At 38.1% G+C, this 16,391-nt stretch overlaps 1 protein-coding gene across 4 annotated transcripts in view; it reads left to right on the top strand.

Annotated features, from left to right (window-relative positions):
* The window catches only part of smad1 (SMAD family member 1), a 109,163-nt gene that overhangs the window by 1,676 nt on the left and 91,096 nt on the right, over window positions 1-16,391 (top strand). The window lies entirely within an intron of this gene.

Genomic DNA, 16,391 nt, shown 5'->3' with positions numbered 1-16,391 from the left:
TTCAATTACTTTTTACCACCATTACAACTTTTCACAATATTTTTGTTTTCCTGTTGTCAGGAAATTAGTGTCCTGAAATTTTGACTTTAATGTTACATTTTAAAAAAATTCAGACCATTAATGTCAGCCCTTTGAGCTATACCTCAAGTTAGATTTAATATGTCTGTATGTGGCAGTGGGTTATTGTTTGCTTTAAAAAATCTTAAGATCCAAATTCAGAGCAGAAATTAGAGTTTTCATTTGGAGAAAATATTTTAATACATTCTGCATTTGTTTACCATGAATATTTGAGATTTAAATCTGAACTGAAATTGCCTGTTCAATGGCTAAAGCACAGGAAAGAAAAGAACTCAGCTTTGCAGACAGTGCGATTGTACTTTAATAGTTTCTACGTCTCTTTGCTTATGTAATTATTTGATTCCTGTACATTTAGAATTATGAAACTGCTGGTTTAATTTTTTCACTCACTTCTATTTAAGGGTATGTTAGATAAACTTTCATTTGCAGAAATAGTCTGACTAATTTACATTAAATTATATCAAAATTGAATTCTGCAAGTGTGTTGGCTATAGCTGATTGGCAATAACACTAATCTAGAGAATATTCTTTCAAATAAATTATAATGTTGTGCATTATTCACCTTCTGAATATCACACCACTTTGGGAAAACATCTTAAGAAATAATTTACAATCTGAGGCCTAAGTTATAAACCAGAATTAAATTCTGTTCCCTTTATTCTAAATGCAAATATCTTTGCACATTCTGACTGCCCTTGTTTCCATTTAAAGTTTTTATGTTATATAATGCACAGCTGGAAATAGTACAAGTTAGTCTATAGTTTTTGAGGAACAAAGGAACCAGATAGTCCAGGTGGGAAATTGAAAGAAATTACTCAAATAAGATAAGCACTATTAATAGCCTGTTCCTCGTCTATGTGACGCTGCTTAATGGTTGGAAAGACTCTTGTACAGAGCTAGGATCACTACATCTGAACCAAGAGACCCAGGTACAAGTCCCACCTTGATGATAATATCTCTGGACAGGTCGATTAGAAAACAAAGGTTCAAAACCTTCACTCAGACAAGCTAAGTCAAATGTTGACCAGCCACATTACCTGCATATTTAAATGAATAGAATACAATAACCTTTTGTTGCCACATGTACTCAGTGAGTATAGTGAAAAGTTTATACATTGCCAATTAAATATAAACCTAGGCACAGCTTCCTTAGCTACGGGGTTTAGTCAATACCGATATAAAATGCCCAGCACAACAGAAATAAAAGTTCAGTGCAGCAAACCACGCTGGCAGCTAACTTCCAGTCTGCAGTGGTCCTGGCTTCACACTGTGCTGGCGATATACTATGCAGGAAGGTCGCCACACCAGGCTGGGAGGTCACTGTGCCAGAGGAGGCTGGGAATCGTTGCTCACCAGAGCCTGGGGATCATCGCTGGAGGCTAAGAGTCGAAGAGGAAGAGAAAAAGAAGAACATCAGAAAAGCACTGAGTAAAAAAAATGAGAAGAGAAGAGAAGGGTGGAGCGTATGGGCTTGGGCCGGAGCATCCTACTCTGCCACCATCTTGCACAAGGATTTTGATTTTAATTTTAACAAAATTTTTTTTAATAGTTAATTGAAATGAAAGCATCCTCCAGTTCTATATCAACCTGTCACGCTGAATACTTTTATATTTTTAAGATTCTGAATTCCACTTTCTGGAGAAAATACTGCTGTCCTTTTAAGCCTTGTCAGCAGTATTTGAGTATGATTTGAAGTGGGATAGAACACGTTTAGTCTCATTCATTAGTGATTATCAGGCAGCTTCTCATGCTGAATAGTACAGTCAGCTCGGTCTTTATAAATACAATATTAATGACCTGTCATTGTAAAACTGGCAGGAATAGCTACAGGAGGGACATTGAAATCTTATTTCTGTCAGATCTTAGTGATTAGATAATGCAAAGCTAGCTGTAGTATTAAACCATACAGATCAGGAATAACCTGGGTTAGGTTCATATTTCGATTACAATAGCTTATCCATAGCATTTCGTCTAGCTATGCCAAGACTAGAAAGGATACATTCCAGTTGGAAATACTGCTCTAACTATTGTATTTTTGCTGTTGGAAATGTGTATTTTGATTGAAAATGGAATCAACTCAGCTTTGATGTTCTAAGGTGCTGACAAAGTCCACTGATGTCTTTGTACCGTTCACGAAGAATAGAACTTCAAGATGAGTGGTAAATTGGTTTGCAATACATGGAGTGTTACATACTACTTTGTGTTGTAAACTTGAAATTTTATATGTGTATCCTTGCCATACCCTATTGCAAATAAAAGGATAGATACATTTGATCATTTGTTTGTTATTGTATGGTGCATGGGTACTTACCCTTTTACAGTTTTATGGTCAGTTAATAGGACTGGTGGCAAGCCACCTTCCTCCTCTTTGCTCTTTTGCTGTGTATGGCCTAGCAGTGAAAGTAAAAACTTTCCTTGCTGTTATTGTACTGATTTTGGAAGAGAGTGAAATTGTAGGGAGCTAGTGCTACATAAGCCCTTTTCATGATCACATCATTTACCAGCCAATCAGGTTCTTACAAAATGTAGTTAAATGTTTGAAATCTAGACAGTTTCTGTATTGCCAGCACCCACAAACATCAATGTGATAAAGACCAGATAATTTATTTTTACTGTTTTGATAGTTAAATGTTTGAAAGTGCCATGGGATTTGTTTCTACATTTGTCTGAGGGTCCTTGGTTTAATATCTCATCAAAAAGGTGCAGCACTCCTTTGATACTGCATTGATAGGTCAGCTTAAAATTTGACCTGGAGATCTTCGAGTGGAACGTGAACCCATGCTCTTTTGAGTTGTGCAAGACTTCTCTACTGAACCATACCTGACCTGTGTTGGGTATTGGCCATCTTCATTTATTTGGAACATAGGATTAGACTGTTCAGCTTTGGTCTAGCATTCTTAATCGTGGCTGATTATTTTCTGAAACATAATTTTGCTGCACTATGTTCCTTGATATCATTAATATCTAGAACTTCATGAATCTGTCTTGAATGTACTTAATTACTGATTTCTACAACCCTCTAGGGCAGAGAATTCTAAAATTTTGCTACCCTATGAATGAAACAATAAGGGACAAACATTGGGACTGAGATGATAAGGTTTATCCCTTATTTTGAGAATATTAAGTTTCTTTTGCTAATGGAGTAGTAGGTACTGTAACACATGATGTGAAACTCAGCCATACAAATGAGGAAGATTTGAATTTTCATTTTTCAGGTGATCTCACCTCTGATATTTGAGACGTTATGATTGGTTGTAGTGTTTGTGTTAAGGGAAGAATCAGCCATGTGTGATTCATGATTGCTGTCCCTTGATCTTTGCATGTGACCGGGTGTGGTTATTTACAGCTATGATTCTCCAGTTTAAAGATTGCTTACATTCCCTGGCAACTTGTATAAGAGAGAAATACTAAAGATTGTGAGCATCAGTGGAGCTATACCTATAAGATTCAGATTTATTTTGTACCCTCGCATTACATATATTGAAGAATAATAATCTTTTTTTACCCTGTTTTACTCTGTCTAATGAAGTAGCTCCTGTTTATGTGTAGCAATACCTAGATGTCATTCAGATTTAGTCTTTATAAATGGAGCCACAAGTCTGGGAATTACTATCTCCAAATAGAGAGTGTAACTATCAACCCTTGAAGTCAATGGCATTAATATTGAATTCTCCACCATTTGTATCTTGTGGGGGGAGGGGTTCATTTACTAGAGACTGAACTGTAACAAGCCATGTAAATACTGTGATGACAAGAACAGCCGAGGCTTGGGCTTTCATGGGTGACTGACTCCTGGGTCCCCATACATGGTCACCATATTCGAGGCACAAATCAGGAGTATGTTAGAATACTTGCCTAGATGAATAAAGCTTCAAAAACACTCTTAGAACTAACCAGGACAAAGCAGTCTGCTTGAATGGCACTCTATCCATCACCTTTCAAGATTTGCTCCCTTCACTACAATGCATAATAGTATCACTTTGCACCATCTACAAGATTCAGTACAGTAACTCAGCAGGGCTTCTTAGGTTACAGCTTCCCAAGTCTCAACCTATACAGCCTGGAAGGACAAGGGATAGCTTCACGGGAACACCACCTAAAAATTTTCTTCCAAACGCTCATCATTCTGACTAGACCTTTTTATTGCTGTTCCTTCTCAATTGCCCAGGTTGAAATCGTGGAACTGCCTTCCTATCAAAAATGTGGGTGTTTACACTGCAGTGCTTCAAGAAGACAGGTCACCACCATCATTTTCCAGAGTAATTAAGATAGACAGACAGTAAATGCTAGCCTGGTCAGCTTCATCCTCATTCTTTGAATTTTTAAAAATAAGGGGGGAAAACCTGCATCTGGAACCATCTGCAGTGGAGCAAAATGTTTTAGTCACTAGGGCTGCTTTTATTTTGTGGTCAAATCTGATTTGAGTATCGTTGCAGTTTATGCGTTGGCGAGCAATATGAATGTATTTAAAATGTAGAGGTTTTTTTGTTGGCAGATTTGTAAGTCACATCTAAATAGATTGAAAGTAGTCAAACAGATTTAAGAAACTGTTGCTGCGAAATTGCTTCATTTGAGTAATAAATAACCTTCAAGAACACTGGAACCATGCTATAATTCAAAACCAAACACTAGAAATTACTACTTTTTAGCAGCTGCTTTGTATACCTCACTTTGATCAAGTTTCCTGCTATATACTCCAGCTTCATGTGCACCATGACCATAAAGACTGTTTGTTTTATAAACTCCAGAAGTAAGTTTGAATCTATAAATGGGGAGTATGCCCTAGAATACTGTATCTGCACCCTGTCAAGAAGGTATTGACTTCTGAAAATTATAATTTTTGGTGGAATCAAAGTTGGAGATGTGGTAACTAAGCTGAGCTTGGACTATTTATCAATTAATTTGGAATATCTGACTGTCTTTGCATGTTTGTGAAACATTCATAACATTTTTTTAGTTTTTATTCTGTGACAAATCTATTTGATCGTACAAATCACTTTCTAATTGACCTTCCTGGTAGCTCTGCAACTTTGTGGATTCTTGGCAGGATTGCACTTTTCTTAATGTTAAAAATCACACAACACCAGGTTATAGTCCAACAGGTTTAATTGGAAGCACACTAGCTTTCGGAGCATCGCTCCTTCATCAGGTGTAGTGGAGGGCTCAATCCGAACACACAGAATTTATAGCAAAAATTTGCAGTTTGATGTAACTGAAATTATACATTGAAAAATTGATTGTTAAGCCTTTCATCTGTTAGAATACCGTGATAGTTTCATCACGGTATTCTAACAGATGAAAGGCTTAACAGACAATCAATTTTTCAATGTATAATTTCAGTTACATCAAACTGCAAATTTTTGCTATAAATTGTGTGTTCGGATTGAGCCCTCCACTACCACCTGATGAAGGAGCGATGCTCTGAAAGCTAGTGTGCTGCCAATTAAACCTGTTGGACTATAACCTGGTGTTTGTGTGATTTTTAACTTTGTACCCCCAGTCCAACACCAGCATCTCCAAATCACTTTTTTCTTAATAATTCAGTTGACCCCTTTGTCGAAAGGTGGCGTGAGAGAGCCCTATTCATGGATTTAAAAATAGCCGTAATCCATTGTAATGCAGGAATTATGGTATGCTGTGATCTTAGGAGATCCAGTTTGAATAAACTATTGTAATATTCAGAGCAGTGAAAGTTTTCTCGCTATCATTAGAAGTAGGCGATTAGTGGTACTTTATAACTGTTGGTGCTGTCTTGAAAGAAAAAAAAATTGAGTTCACGCAGATCACTTGAATTGTACTATAGGAGCTTTTGTTTATTGAGCTTAAAAGCTTTAATGGGCACACAGCTAGCCTTTATAAATAATGTACATTCTTTGTAAAATGGAATCCCAAGAGACTGCACCGAAAGCGTCATTATCAGACTCTTCAACCTTCTTTGAAATCCTCAATTGATTTACAGCTGAGAAATTGTGCAAAATGATACGCCAGTCTACATCAGGTCAGTCAGTGAAATTCAGGATGTGAGCCCATTATCCCAGATGCAGTAATTAACCCATTCGATTGAACGTGAAATCAAATTGCTCCATTCAGTCTTTTTAGTCTGGAGTGTTGAGTAGACAATAGATTTTATTATATAAGTTTTATTAAATATTCAAGATTATACAATCTTAACAAATCTGAATAAAAATTCCTTGATCTGTAAAAAAAAAAAATTGACTTCAGATTTCTTTACTGAAATCATGATAATTGAGTTCTTAGTATTTCCCATGTTGCACTATTGACTTCCCTGTGCAGGCGCTATCACTTAGTGACCTATTCCAGTTCAGTTAAAGATAGGGTCATATGGTATGCTCATGCTATTGTGCCGTGTATCTATATTCTATGTAGGGTAACAAATGTCTGGTGGTGAGTTACAAGACTGTAATTCAGTTGAGCTATTCTCATGCTGTAAATTTGAGTGAACATCAGATCTGCAAGATTGAATTACTGTCTTAAACTCACTGGCAGTCTTATTAGGCAGCTAGAAGGCAGCAGTGTCATTACAAAAAAGAGGAAGCCTCCCTGCTTTGCTTTGGAATCACATGGGTTCCTGATTCCAGACTTAGACAGCTTGGTATTGGTGCAAAGCAAAATTATTTTGGACTGATGTTCACGAGCTTGTCAGCCTTGTAATTGAGGTTATGCCAATATTGGAATTTCTTGGTTTTTCAGAACAAAACATTGGAACACATTAATTCAGATTGGAATGCTTTAATTTGCTGAATAGGGAAGACCAAATGATGTGATCGCCAAACACTTTAGGGTATAAATTCAGTTCTCGCACATTGGATTGAATAACTTCTTTCTTTCATGTATCCACTGCTCCCCTACATCATCATCGAACTCTTTAAAAAGAGGAAAGATCAAACAAAAAAACATGTCTGGTCTTTGAACAGTGCTGGTTTTTCGGTAGTCTGATTTTGAGTGTGGATCTACAGTAGTAGTCTATAGTTGTATTAACCGTTAAGCCATATTTACATTAGCTTTTTCTTGAAAGGATACTGGAAAGAATTTGTTCTCGCTTCTAGTTATATAAACTCCAAATGTAACTTTTGTGCAAGATTAAAAATTTTGCTTGGTATTTTGGAGATGAAAGTAAATTCCTCTGACTTTATGCTAACTTCAGTTTATCCATCCAAGAGAACCTTGCCATCCCTGCTGTTGTAGCATCCTCTAACTTTTTTTTTTGAGTGTTCCACTGTGGTGTGGTGATCAGCCTCGTGAAGAGGTTCTTTTCTTCACATTGTCTTAAATTTGCTATTTCATAATTTGAACCTATATCTTTGTATCCTACTGTTGTAGTTTGCTTTGGCCAATTCCTGCTCCAGATTTGCATGTAAAAAATTTGTATATTTTGGGCATTTTGTCGGTTGTCACAGTAATGGAAATGTATGATTTACAAAGTTAAAAATCTCACAACACCAGGTTACAGTCCAACAGGTTTATTTGAAGTACTAGCTTTCGGAGCACTCCTCCCATACCTGACAAAGGAGCAGCGCTCCAAAAGTTAGTACTTCCAAATAAACCTGTTGGACTATAAACTGGTGGTGTGATTTTTAACTTTGCCCACCCCAGTCTAACACTGGCACCACCTCATTATGATTTACAGGGCTAACATAGATGCTATACTTGTTTTCCTTTTGATACTTCTGTTGATTTCACATCTTCACTACCTCAAATGTATGAGCTCTTGTGGATGGGTGATAGGAATTTAGAGTAATTTGCAGTTCTTGTGAACAGTATAACTAAATAATTGAATCATCTAAGAGAATGTGAATATATTTTATCTATGACATTCCCATCAAGCTGAGGTTCTGATAGGAGCCGTTTTGATCAATCAGCAACACAAACAGTGGTTCTATTGGTATGAGATTGAGAGATGGAAAATATGAAGAAAATAGCTTTCATGTAAATGTGAAAATAATGTCTAATTAGTTAGGAAAATAATTTGCATATATTACCATGACAGAATCATAAGGTACGAAGTTTAAACATTTTCAAATAGTCAAATTACTTTGCATGTCAATCTTCCTGTAAAGCCTAGCTCATGATCAGTAAAAATATGCAATTCAGAACCTTTTTTTTTTAAAAACAGTTCTAATTTGATGCCAGTGGAGCAGAAGATCTGCAACACTTAGGTTCAGTGATAGGTTGTAAGATTCACTAACAATTTAGAAATATGGTAAAGTTTCACAAACAGATTTTCATCTTTATCTTGTTGCAAATGTATAGACCACTTGAATAGGTGCTTTGAATAGGTAAAATTGGAACTCTTTAAATGACAAAAATACATCAATATCTAAATGTACCTGAAACATTGAATTCACCACCACCCCCCAACGCTGCCTGGCTTGCTGTGGTCTTCTAGCCCCCTGTCTATCTGTGATTTCAAATTTGGTGTTTTGACCTTTTTACTTGATCTGTATGTCTTGGTTGTTTCTTTTAGTCTTTAAGTGCTTGAGTTCGCTCTATTAGCAACTGATGCTTGATTACTTACGGAAGAAAAAATGTTTCTATTAAAGTAAAAATGGGGACTTTGAAGTACTGCATGTAGTTGCAAAGTTACACATATATGGTCATCCATGCTGAATTGATTTTTCTGTCTCTTTCCCCTTTATCCCTATGTGATAAATATGGCAACCTTTCTGTGGTGTTCCTACAGGAACATATGTGTCATCTAAGATTAATTTTGTTTTAGGTTTATAATGGGTGCAGGGTGCTCACTCCAGTTGGCAAGAAAGATCATGGTCCTGGAGGATATTTGAGTCAGTGTAATTTGATGTGGTATTTGGCTCTGCATTGTTGCCAGTTTGACCAGTATTAATTTTGCATGTTTAAAAGTTGGTATTCAAGTGGATGGATGATGTTTGGTTATTGTGACAAGTTTAATGTGACCTCATGAAATTGGGTATTGTTGGTTTACAAACAAAATGCCTGAACTTCAGAAATTCCCATTGGGGGATTGAAAATTATATGATATCTAAGCAAAACACATTATTAATGAATATTTTAGTTTTTGGTAGCATATAATTTTGTGCTAAGCTACTTTAATCTTTTTATTTTCTTATTCCATCTTCCTTTAAGATACTTTAAGGTTTAATTGAACTTCAGAAACGATCTGTCAGACAATGGGACTTAAATTTCTGAAATATATCTGAAAGCATGACTTTGCTTCATGTAATTTGTATTTATAATGTTGCATATATTGACTGTTGGCCCTGCCTGCAAAAGTACTCCTATTCCCAATGGAACTAAGAAACTTAGTGAGTTTCGTGTTTTGTTTTGCCAGTTTGTGACCATTGGGTTCTTTTCAAATTAAATTTTCATAGGTTAACAGCACCTGTAAACATAGTTAAAAGTTTCAATATTACTGTGCACTTTTGAACCAAATAGATAATATTTATAACAAAACTTTTGTTTTAACCAGTCCTCTTGATAAACTGCTAAAATTTATCTCAAATGCTGTGGTTTACTGTATTGTTCAGACCAATTCTAGATTTTAATTTATTTACCTCAATGTAACTATACTCACTCGGTTGTTACGTTGCCATAGTCTTACCAGATCTAATGGGCTGTACTCATTAGAGAGAAACGACTGGGGTGATTTAACCTGAGGGCCACCAGATGGCCAGACAAAATATCAACAGTTGATTCAGTTTCTCTTCAAATACCTCAATCTGCTGCAATGTTCACGTAGTCAGTTGAGGGTGGAAATAAGAATGTTCTCTGCTGCTAATTTTTATTTCAGGCAAGGTTGCATTAGTATTTAATTTATGGTATGTGTAAAGTATAACTGTGTACAGCAAGTATATAGCAAGCAACTGTGTATAGCAAGTATACCTGTTGCTATGTTTCTATTTCTTGATGTGTGTTTTTACATTTGGACCTCTTGATTATCTGGAATATTTGATCAACCGTGATACAACCGATGAGATTAATGCTTATTAGTTTCTTTCAAAGCAACATTTTAGAAAAATAGAAATATGACAGTTCTTCAGTTTCTTTTTAATCCAGAATAAAAATGAAACACCTTTCCACATTTTTTTTAAAGTGCAAGCTAGTAGCTTTAGCTCAATTGTTACATAGATCAGTTACAAGCAATACCTCACCAAAATTGCAAAGAAACATGCCATTCTTTTCTTTTTCCAAGAAACGTGGGCAATATTTATGTAACTTCTGTTTTCTCTTCCTGCTTGTTAGCACTGTTCTCCATCAGTTTTGAAAACCTTGTTCTCCCTCAGCATTTCTGGCTGGCATTTGGTGTATAATGAAATACCTATTGTCATCCACCTTAGAATCATAGAGTCATAGAGATGTACAGCATGGAAACAGACCCTTCAGTCCAATCCGTCCATGCCGACGAGATATTCCAACCCAATCTAGTCCCACCTGCCAGCACCCGGCCCATATCTCTCCAAACCCTTCCTATTCATATACCCATCCAAATACCTCTTAAATGTTTCAATTGTACCAGCCTCCACTACATCCTCTGGCAGCTCATTCCATACACATACCACCCTCTGCGTGAAAAAGTTGCCCCTTAGGTCTCTTGTATATCTTTCCCCTCTCACCCTAAACCTATGCCCTCTAGTTCTGGACTCCCCGACCCCAGGGAAAAGACTTTGCCTATTTATCCTATCCATGCCCCTCATAATTTTGTGAACCTCTATAAGGTCACCCCTCAGTCTCCGACGCTCCAGGGAAAACAGCCCCAGCCTGTTCAGCCCCTCCCTGTAGCTCAGATCCTCCAACCCTGGCAACATCCTTGTAAATCTTTTCTGAACCTTTTCAAGTTTCACAACATCTTTCCAATAGGAAGGAGACCAGAATTGCACGCAATATTCGAACAGTGACCTAACCAATGTCCTGTACAGTCGCATCATGACCTTCTAACTCCTGTACTCAATACTGTGACCAATAAAGGAAAGCATACCAAATGCCACCTTCACTATCCTATCTACCTGCGACTCCACTTTTCAAGGAGCAATGAACCTACACTCCAAGGTCTCTTTGTTCAGCAACACTCCCTAGGACCTTACCATATAATGAATACTTTTCACCTTGTTAACTGACATTACATATTGAATGTTACATCATCTTGTTAAATGGCTCTACATCATGAATGCTTTTCCATCTTGTTAACCCATTACCATTGTCTCCAGCACCCCATTGTTAACTGCAAGTTCTTACCTGATCTGAGTCATGCTCAGTTGAACCTCTTGTTTCACAAAACTCAGAACTTAAATCTTTTTGCCTGCCTGCTTATACCCTATATGCATTCTCACTATAGGGTATGGCCTCATTAGCTAGGTTCAAAACATTTTCATTTGCAGAGTGAAAAGTTCAACTTTCCAAATATATAGTTAGGCAAGGCTGGAGTTTGAACAGCGAGTTTATAGAGCTCTGCAGCTATTGCCATTTCTAGTTTAACAAGGTGAGATCATTCAGATTTTAAAAATTATCAACTGTCATCCAAAACTATTGTCTCCTACAAAAACAAAGAACTATGGATGCTGGAAATCTGAACCAAAGACAAAGTGTTGGAGAAATCCATCAGATCATAGAGTCACAGAGATGTACAGCACGGAAAGAGTAGATTTTGTACTGAATTGGGGAGGGTAGGATATGTATAACAGGAGGCAGTGAATGTTGTACATGGAGACTATGCTCAGAAAGAAAGGAAGTCAGTGGCAAATGAGATTGCAGCTGATCAGGTGAGAGACAGAAAAACTCTGGATCGGATGCTAATGAGAAGTATAGATGGTTGAAAATGTTAACTCTTGTTTTTTTTCTGCACAGATTGTGCCAAACCTGCTGAGTTTCTTCAGCAATTTGCTTTGTGATGTTTTCTCCCTTCCCTGTTCTTCTACTCCTTGTCCTGTTCCCCATCCTGCTTTAGGTTTAGCGTTTGTGTTGGTTTTGTAAAAAGACGATTGAAATCTCACCATGCATCAAGAGCAGAACGGTGATGTGTTCCTTTTAAATATCATTTGCAAATTGTGCATTTGCTTTCATGGTTTGAGGTTCCCTGGCCTGACATGTATAATTAGAGTCTTGTAATAACCTGTTCATCACCATTGTAGAGAAATGAGATTTGTAGTAAGTTGTAATCTTTTTCAGTACAGAATACCTGGGACCAAGCCTTTTCTGGATTTGGAATCAATTTGGAATGCAAAGCCACACGTGTGTGAATGGGATTAAAATATGCATGTACCGGACATGCTCAACAGTGACATTTTGAAGTAATAGTAAAAGTCTTTAGTCATCCATTACTGTATTTTCCATGTTGTTTTTAATGTAACAAATTTTAATGGGTGAGTTTACTGCTTGGAGTTGGAACTGAGCTGGGGCTAAGTGAGTATGAAACACAGTTCTATCCATCCTCAAACTTCATCCTCAAGATAACTCATCAATAGCATCATCTTCTGTCTTGTTGTGTTTGAACATATTAATGCTCTAATTTGTACTTGACAAAATCCATTAAAGTAGGGGTGGCATGATGGCTTAGTGGTTAGCATTGCTGTCTGTGTCAGGGACCCGGGTTAGATTCCAGCCTTGGGTGACTGTCTGTCTGTGTGGAGTTTGCACGTTCTCCCTGTGTCTGGGTGGGTTTCCTCCCACAGTCCAAAGATGTATAGGTTAGGTGAATTTGCTGTGCTAAATTACCCATAGTATTCAGGGATGTGTAGGTTAGGTGCATTAGTCAGGGGTAAATGTAGAGACATAAGGTAGGAGAGTGGGTCTGGGTGGGATACTCTTTTGGAGGTTCGGTGTGGACTTGTTGGGTCTAATGGTCTGATTTCACACTGTCGGGATTCTGTGATTCTAGTGCCTGGAAAGGTTCTGGAACTTTCCTTTTTACCAATCATTGGGGCACTAATGTTGACTCTGTTTCAGCATTGTAAATGACCAGGACTGTACTTATTGAAAACAAAATCCAGATAACTGGCTTTCTAGATTTGAGAGGTTACCATACATTTTTTTCTGAACTAAAATTTGAATTGCTAAAGAAGAATCCAGAGCCACAGCTCATTAGTTCTCTGTTATTTGGTTGTAACTAGAAAAATCAATTAAGAGCTTAATTGTGAATTTACTATAGATGTGGATGTATAAGTCAACCTTTGATAAATCGTTCTTAAAAATGGGAGTCCGCTTACATGACAAGTACAAAGACAAATTCCTAGAATGGGTATGGTTGGTCATTTTTGAAGTTTTTTTTTAGATTACTTACATTAGATTACTTACAGTGTGGAAACAGGCCCTTCGGCCCAACAAGTCCACACTGACCCGCCGAAGCGCAACCCACCCATACATTTACCCTTTCACCTAACACTACGGGCAATTTAGCATGGCCAATTCAGCTAACCTGCACATCTTTGAACTGTGGGAGGAAACCGGAAACCCACGCAGACATGGGGAGAATGTGCAAACTCCACACAGACAGTTGCCTGAAGCGGGAATTGAACCCAGGTCTCTGGCGCTGTGAGGCAGCAGTGCTAACCACTGTGCCACCGTGCCGCCCATGAAGTGTTACTGTCATCTGATGCAAAGAGTGAGTGTGTCTTAAACTCGTGCAATTTCTCAATGCAATGGTAGCTTGATGCCTTGTAAATAACACCGGATGAGAAATTGAGGCTGATGACTAATCCAAATATTGTATGCTGTGGGTGTGAGGTGGGGTCAATTTGTACGTCAAGTGTGTGCAAAACCTTACATTTTGAAAAGGATTGTATCATGCCATATCAATGTATATGCTGCAGTTTACAGAAATTCAAACAGATGCTGTAATCTCATCTGGATAATCCCTTTTGTTTTGGCTATTGCACCATGAGCTACTCATGCAAAATTAATCAGTATGATGGGGCAATTTATTTTACTGGATCTGGGTTTATTATTTATCTGACATAGCTGTGACTAGCCTTAGTAACTTTGCAGCCACCTTTACTTAAGACACTTGCTCTGTACATATATGGAATTAAGGTGTAAATACTTATTTTACTGTTGTCTCAATCTAAACATGGCAGTTTCTAACTCACTGAGAATTCTAGTTTATTCAACTACAGCAATCCTAGTTCATTGGTGTAAGTTTTCATTGATATCTGTTGGAAGTAGGGTTACTTAAACTGATTGTAATTAGCTCAGGCTGTGGCTGATGAGGGAAGTTAAGGACCATATAAAGACAAAAGGGAAAAAGTATAACATAGCAAAGATGAGTGGGAAATCGGACTGGGAAGCTTTTAAAGAACAACAGAGGATAACTAAAAAGGAATTACGCAAAGAAAAAATAAGGTACTAAGGTAGACTGGCCAAAAATATAAAGGAGGATAGTAAAGGCTTTTTTAGGTATGTGAAAAGAAAAAAAATGGTTAAGACTAAAATTGGGCCCTTGAAGACAGAAATGGGTGAATTTATTACGGGCAACAAAGAAATGGCAGAAGAGTTGAATTGGTACTTTGCTCATGTCTTCCCCAGTGAAGACAGATCTAATCTTCCAGATGTAATAGTGGCTGAAGGACCTGAACTGAAGGGAATTTATATTGGGCAGGAAATGGTGTTGGAGAGACTGTTAGGTCTGAAGGCTGGTAAGTCCCCTGGACCTGATGGTCTGCATCCCAGGGTACTGAAGGATGTGGCTTTAGAAATAGTGGATGCATTGGTGATCATTTTCCAATGTTCTATAGTTTCAGATTCAGTTCCTGCGGTTTGGAGGGTGGCTAATGTTGTCCCACTTTTTAAGAAAGGAGGGAGAGAGAAAACAGAATTATAGACCAGTTAGTCTGACCTCCGTGGTGGGGAAAAATGCTGGAGTCAATTATAAAGGACGAAATTACGACACATCTGGATACCGGTAACAGGATAGGTCAGAGTCAGCATGGATTTATGAAGGGGAAATCATGCTTGACTAATCTTCTGGAATTTTTTGAGGATGTAACTCTGAAGATGGACAAGGGAGATCGTGGATTTAATATACCTGGTGTTTCAGAAAGCCTTTGATAAAGTCCCACATAGGAGGTTAGTGAGCAAAATTAGGGCACATGGTATTCGGGGCAAAATACTGACATGGATTGAAAATTGGTTGGTTGACAGGAAACAGAGATGTGATAAACGGCTGCCTTTCGGAATGGCAGGCGATGACCAGTGGTGTGCCGCAGGGATCAGTGCTGGGACCGCAGCTTTATATAATGTACATTAATGATATAGATGAAGGTATTAAAAGTAATATTAGCAAATTTGCTGATGACACAAAGCTGGGTGGCAGGGTGAAATGTGAGGAGGATGTTAGGAGAATACAGGGTGACCTGGGCAGGCTAGGTGAGTGGACGGATGCATGGCAGATGCAGTTTAATGTGGATAAATGTGTGGTTACTCACTTTGGTGGCACCTTCTGCAGCTGTACAGGATCCTGGTGAGACCGCACCTGGAGTATTGTGTGCGGTTTTGGTCTCCAAATTTGAGGAAAGACATTCTGGCTATTGAGGGAGTGCAGCGTAGGTTCATGAGGTCAATCCCTGAAATGGCGGGACTATCTTACGCTGAAAGATTGGAGCAACTGGGCTTGTATAAGCTTGAATTTAGAAGGCTGAGGGGGGGATCTGATTGAGACATATAAGATTATTAAAGGATTGGACACTGAGTCCCGAGTGAGTCCCGAGCCAGCGGACACAGTTTAAAAATAAGGGGTAGGTCACTGAGAACAGAGTTGAGGAGAAACTTCTCCACCCAGAGAGTGGTGAGTGTATGGAATGCTCTGCCCCAGAAGGCTGTGGAGGCCAAGTCTCTGGATACTTTGAAGAAAGAGTTGGATAGACCTCTGCAGGATAGTGGAATCAAGGGTTATGGGGATAAGGCAGGAACGGGATACTGATTGAGGATGATCAACCATGATCATAATGAATGGCGGTGCTGCTTGAAGGGCAGAATGACCAATCCTGCATCTATTGTCTATCAATGTTTTACATTTTTACTCAGGTTATATGAAGGTAGGAAAAAAATGGTCATGGAAAGATCCAAATTAGTCCTCCTTCCTTGCTGTAGTATCTTCAGAGTTTTTTTTTTACTCATTCATGGGATGAGGGCATTGCAGGTTAGGGCCCATCTCAGAGGGTAGTTAGGAGTCAACCACATTGCTGTGGGTCTGGGATCACCCATAGGCCAGACCACACAAGGATGGCAGTTTCCTTCTCTAAAGAACCTTAGTGAACCAGTTGGGGTTTTCTGATAATTGCAGTGGATTCGTGGTGGTCATTAGACTTTTAATTCCAGATTCCCATGGT

The sequence above is a fragment of the Chiloscyllium plagiosum genome, chromosome 1, assembly GCF_004010195.1.
Source record: "Chiloscyllium plagiosum isolate BGI_BamShark_2017 chromosome 1, ASM401019v2, whole genome shotgun sequence".
Lineage (NCBI taxonomy): Eukaryota > Metazoa > Chordata > Chondrichthyes > Orectolobiformes > Hemiscylliidae > Chiloscyllium > Chiloscyllium plagiosum.
This window is presented reverse-complemented; position numbering and strand designations above follow the sequence as displayed.